This window comes from Gossypium hirsutum, chromosome A08 (genome assembly GCF_007990345.1).
Source record: "Gossypium hirsutum isolate 1008001.06 chromosome A08, Gossypium_hirsutum_v2.1, whole genome shotgun sequence".
Lineage (NCBI taxonomy): Eukaryota > Viridiplantae > Streptophyta > Magnoliopsida > Malvales > Malvaceae > Gossypium > Gossypium hirsutum.
The window spans coordinates 14,323,726-14,330,195 of record NC_053431.1 but is presented as its reverse complement, the minus strand read 5'-3'; the positions used below and the strand labels follow the sequence as shown (position 1 = coordinate 14,330,195).

Here is a 6,470-nt window from a genome sequence, read left to right as displayed (position 1 = left end):
GCTACTTGGGAATCAGAAGAGACTATGCGTAAACAATACCCTCAACTAGTTGGATCAGGTAAATTTCGAGGATGAAATTTCTTTAAGAAGGGTAGAGTTGTAACGCCCCAATTTTCGGGAATTCTGTGAATGTTGGCATAGGTTTAATTATGTTAGTAGGCCTCTAGAAGGCCCAAGCTTAAGATAGAACCCGACAATTTTAGTTAATTTTTGTTCCACAAGAAAAAAAGGGGTGAAATTATGAAATAGAACCTATGTGAAAATGTTTGAAAATGCTATAGGCTAAATTGAAGTGGCCAAATAAATAGGAGTGCAAAATAGAAGGATTTTCATGACAAACCTCCCATTTTACATGAAGTGGCCAGCCATCATGTTGTTGTAGACAATATGAGCACTTAATATCCATAATTCATGGTACAAATTGATAATTGCTTAGGTAAATGTTCCATGATAATGGATTAGGTAAATATTCCATGATAATGGGTTAGGTAAATGTTCCATGATAATGGTTTAGGTAAATGTTCCATGATGGGCATTTCATGTCTTTTGTATTAAAGAATTAAATGGATGAAATATGAAATTTTATTAAAAGAAAAAGGGGTGAAAAGAACAAAGTTTTGCCTATCTTTGTTCATCATAGCCTAAAGTTAGAGAAGGGAAACACTACAGGAAAATAGGGCTTTAGCGGCGTTTTTAGCGGCGTTTTATCAAAAAACGCCGCAAAAATTGTAAAACACAGCAATAGCGGCGTTTTACCAAAAACGCCACTAAAAACAGAGCAATAGCGGCGTTTTAGTAAAAAACGCCACAAAAAACAGAGCATTAGCGGCGCTTTTTGCAAAATGCCGCTAAAAACTAGAGCATTAGCGGTGCTTTTGGAAAAATGCTGCTAAAAACCAGAGCATTAGTGGCGCTTTTGGAAAGCGCCGCTAAAAACCAGAGCATTAGCGGCGCTTTTGGAAAAACGCCGCTAAAAGTCATATAACCCCCAAAAAAATCATAAACACTAATCTATAACCCCTAAAACAATAATTATTAAAATTTATGGTTATACAATATATTAAATATTTTCTTATATAATCGTAAAAGAGATAGTATTGAATTTAAAATATCGAATTAATTATCATTATAGTTTATGGTTTATGGTTTAAGATATATGGTTTAGGGGTTAAGGTTTATGAGTTAACTATAGTTTAAGATATATGGTTTAGGGTTTAAGGTTTAGGAGTTAACTAGTATTTGAAGGTTTATGATGAATTATGGGTTTAGGGGTTAGGGTTGGAGTTTAAGGTGTAAGGGTTTGGGGTTAAGGGTTAAGGGTTTAGAGTTTAGTGTTTATGGGATAGGGGTTAAGAGGTTTAGGGTTTAGATTAATTAGTATTTTTTAATTTATATATTAAATGATTTCTTATATAATTGTAAAAGAGATAATCTTAATTTGATTATAGTTTAAATTATTTAAGAGATAATAGATAAACTTTCAGTGTACAAAACAATTGAGAAGTGGACAAATGTACACATTCAAGTGAACATGAAACAATAGAGGAAAACAAAATTGAAGTGCAAAAAAAAAATGAATATATAGAAATACCATTGTAAGATTATTACACTGAAACAAGGAATGAATTATGTGCAATATTTTTGTATATTTTAGTACCGTCATTATTTTTGTATAAGATATATTTTTTTTATTCTAAGAATATCTTAAAAACACAAATCTTGTATAATGTATAATTTATTGCACCTATCCTTTACACTTATTAAATTTTAAAAATTTATACAACAATTCTAAAATTTTAGCTTTAGCGATTTAATATTCATAATATTGTAGCTCAAATTATGTATGTGCCCGTATATCAATTGTGAACCCTTCTATACTATTGTACTAATAATATATATTAATGTATTATGTGTCTGTATATTAATATTAATGTATTACTGTAATATGTAGCTCAAATTGTCAATCCGTCTATATTATTGTACTAATAATATATATTAATGTAATATTGAAGAGTTAATTGATTAAAAATAATAAATGCAAGTACAAAAAAGAGCAAGGTACGAAGGGGTACAAAAAAGATTCAAAATTACTAACAACGAGATTTAAATCCAGGTACTAAGGTAAAGAGCAAGCAAACTTAACCAATTAAACTATTGTAGCGTTTATACTAAAAATGCTGCAAAAAATTAAGCTACACAAAAAACCATTATTTTACCAAAAAAAAAAAAGGAAATCAAAATACCGCTCACTCTTACCCGCTCGTTACTCCCTCTTTTTCTCATCTATGTATTTAGAATCAGTTAAATGTCTGAACTACGGCCTTCGATTCGTGAAGGGAAAAGCCCTAGCCAGCTCTGAAGGTACTCACTCTTCACTCACGAAACCTTACATCTTCTTTTCAATGTGTTTGGTTATCGAGAAAATTTCAAGAATATCGCTCTTTTTACTTCTGCTTCTCACTGTGAAATCTTAGGTTCGTAACTTCCTATTAGTGAACTGGTAATATCTTATGAACTACAGTCACTTGTCTTCTAATTGTACTGTTGAAAAAATTGATGAATTGTCTTTCTGTCTTAAGGACTTAATTTCCCCCCTTCGCGATTTCTTTCTCTTCACTTTCCCTTTAAACTGCAATGAATTGAATATAATAGATACTGGAGTTGTTTCTTTCAACTTCAACCTAGGTTTTGCTTCTTAATTTCATTCCTTTAAGTGGTGGTGATTAATGCTATTTCGAAGAGTCACTAACCTGATTTGATTTTTTTTCAAGCGTGATTGATGGATTTTAAGTAAATAATTTAACTTCAATGTTGTATTGGAAAAAATGGATTCTTCGTTCAACTGATTAAATTTCAATTGTGTTGCCTTTCAGTTAAATGGAAGCCTTAGCTGCTGAACATTTAGAGAGAATCTGTATTGTTTCGTCCTGTATTTAGCTAAAAGGGATAGTATTCTTAGCAGTTCGGGTTTTGAAGTATTCATAGCGTTTTAGCTTTGCAATTTCTGAAAATGGTTGGAAATACATTAGTCCAGATTCCAGCATGCCCGTCTTTGTCATCTTCAACTTTGACCACCCTCCCGCATTCTTCTCCAAAAGTTTTGCCATGTCTTCCGCCTAAACTAAGAATGAGGTTGGCAAAAGTTAGAGCTATGTCTGCTAGTACTGAGCATAACCCACAACCCGGTTCTTCGGAGCAAAAGAATCTGCTTGCTGTTGTTTTAGATATTCTTCGGAATATTTGGAGACAAACATTACGTCCATTGAGTGATTTTGGGTTTGGTCGTAGAAGCATTTGGGAAGGTGGGGTTGGGTTGTTTCTTGTGTCAGGTACTGTGCTGCTATCATTTTGTTTTAGGATAATAATTTTTCTGTAACATTTTGTTTTGGTTTGGCTTGGCTTGTGTATGCATCAACATTGCTGCTATCATTCTTAGGTTGAAGATGATAAGATTATTATACCTCGAAATTCGCTGATTGAGGTCAACCAATCTGGTCTTTTGATGGAAACTTTGATTGACATCACACCACGGGATCCAATTCCATCACCTTCTGTGGGACCTCTTGATGCAGAATGTGTTAAGGAAAGGCCTAATTGTATGTGATAGACAAAAGATAAAGGGGGAGCAAGGGGTAAATCTGGATGCCTTGGTAGGGATTGTCACCCGTCTTGCTCGTCAAATGGAGGAAATTGGTATTGCCAACACCTATTCACTTGCCGAGCGTGTTGCTGCTGTTATTCAGGATGCAAAGCCCCTGCTCACAAAGGTTTGCAATGTCTTTGTTACATTTTGTCTTATTGATAAAATTTCTTTTTCTAAACTATATTGCTGATAGTTCTGGTAAGCCCAAAAGAAGTGAATGGGTCTGCTACATGATCTTCTTTTTTTCTTTGGGTTCTGTTGATAATAGTAAATGATTTATTATTACATCCACACTGTAGCCTAATGTACATAAATCTAGAAGTAATCAAGTCTGCACATGTTTCCCTGCTTTTTAGCTGACTGGATAAGCATTCTAAACTGAACTTTTGATGGATCCTCATGCTCAGAATTTTGAATTTGATGTAGTGATTTTTCAGATTGAAGCCATGGCCGAAGATGTGCAACCTTTGTTATCTGAACTTCGTGATAGTGGTCTGCTTCAGGAGGTTGAGAATTTGACCAGAAGTCTAACACAAGCCTCTGAGGATTTAAGGTGAATTCTCTCTTCTTCCTTGCTTGTCACAAAGTGTTGCTCCCACATGCTATAACTAAACATTGTTTAGAAGAGAAAATATTTGATACACTCAGTGGAATTTAATTCCATACGCTAGGTTGGGGTTATGACAAGTGTATGTAGGGTATAAAAATAATTAAAAAATAATATATAAAGAAATGGGACACGTGGAAAATTTGTAACTCTACTTGTGGAGTTGAAAAAGTGCACTGCCAGTGTACTAAACACTCGCCCTATTTAGAATTGCACCCACAAAACCTTATTTCCTCTTGCTTATAATTAAGAATTGTTTGAAGGCACTTGAATCTCTGTCATCTGAATCATATTTGAACATAAATATTTTGAAACTTAAAAGTAATGAAGTTATGAATTTTTTTCATTTCTCTAGCATCGAATAAAAAAGTTGATGATGTAAATAAAATGTCTACTGGTGCGTCATGGTTTTTATTTTCTAGGTAATGTTTGGGAATGCATCAAACAATGCTGTTAATCCTTACATTTTACGTTGTTATCTTCCTCCATACTTTTATGATTTTACCTCTGTGTTCAACTGCTAACATTATATTACTGCTACAATCAACCCTAATTCTATTAGTTTCAAGCCACCACCTTATCTTCCTCACCCTCTGTAGTCCCCTAAACCCAAAGGACTATATGCCCAAAACTCCAGCTATCAAGCTATCTATCCTTACTCTTACAGTTAAAGTACAGTTGTAGATGTTGCATCATGAACTCATACTAGATCCTTGAATTTGGGGTAGCAAATTTAAAGATGCTGTGGCTTAATAAAGTAATAGTAAAATAATAACGGTTTAGAAAACTTATTTTTTGCCCAAGCTAGTTAGAGTCTAAAGTTAATTGCAAAATTTTGATAAACTTTTTAGTGTTTTGTTTTAGTCTCTGATCTTGTATTTGATGGCATGGCAGAACACACTTATCCAGGATGGGAAGGAGATGGCATCAGTGCTTTATACTTATCGCAGCTGTGTCAAAGCACTTCCTCAGGTATTTTAGCCTTAGTTGATTTTAATTTATACATATTTTTAAGGTAAACAATGTTCTAATATAATCTGCTAGTTTTAGTGTAAAGCAATGTTTTTTTTATGTGGTGTAGGGGGTATGTTGGAATTCACAGTTCGGGATTCAGAAACTTTCTGCTGAAACCGGAGCTGCTTCGATCTATTGTGGATTCTGGTTTTGAACATCCTTCCGAAGGCAAAGTTTTAAACTCATGTATGATGTTAACATTCGTGAATTCCATGAATTAAGTCATTTTGTTTTTCTTGCTTTTAGTGACTTATAATGGTGGGCAGTATACAATTTTGGTGCTTTATTATTTTGATTCTATATTTATATTTAATCTAATTTTTATTATTTATTTTAGTTTTGATTCTATATTTTTATTTTTATTTTAATTTGATAATGAATTTTAATAGAAAATTTTTATATTTAAATCATGGATATTATTCTTCTCAATATTTTGATAATGAATTTTAAATTTTTTTTATATTTTTCATGATATTTTTATATATATATTTTTTTAAAATTTCATGACTTTTAGCAGCATTTGTGGAAAAAGCGCCGCTAAAGGCCATAACCTTTTAGCGGCGTTTGTGGGAAAAGCGTCGCTAAAGGCGACTTTTAGTGGCGTTTGTGGTAAAAGCGCCGCTAAAGGCCATGACCTTTAGCGGCGTTTTTTTCAAATAAACGCCGCAAAATTTAACGGCGCCATCTATAAAGGCGTTTTTTTGCGGCGCTTGTAAAAACGCCGCAAATAGTTTTAGTGGCGCTTAAAAGCGCCGCTAAAGGCCTAAAAAACGCCGCTAAAAGTCAGTTTTGCTGTAGTGAAAGGAGAGGAGAAAGCTCTTGAATGTTCGGTCACTTGGGGAAGAAAATTGAAGGTAAGTTCATGGTAGTTTGTTTCTATCTTGATGTTCATGAGTTCTTCTTGATTCTACTTTAACTCTTGAAGCATATTTTGGTTTTTAGTTGTGTTGTGAGTATTTAGTCATGAATTAAAATGAAGGAAATGGTTGATGTTTCATGTTCTTTTGATGAAAAATGGAAGATAGGTGAAGTTGAGCCAAACAAATGAGCATGCATGTGCCTTAGATGCTAAGGGGAAAAATCGGTTAACATGTTGTGCTTTAAAATGATGAAATGGAGATTATACTTAAGTAAAATCATAGATATGTGATGATTGATTGGTGATATACATGTTTAAATAACAAGCATGCAAGTTAGGTGTGAAAG

The 6,470-nt window shown here is 33.3% G+C and overlaps 1 pseudogene; it reads left to right on the top strand.

Moving 5' to 3' along the window:
• Nucleotides 1–2,205: 2,205 nt before the first annotated feature.
• Nucleotides 2,206–5,600, top strand: LOC107963151 (protein TRIGALACTOSYLDIACYLGLYCEROL 2, chloroplastic-like; annotated as a pseudogene).
• Nucleotides 5,601–6,470: the final 870 nt, after the last annotated feature.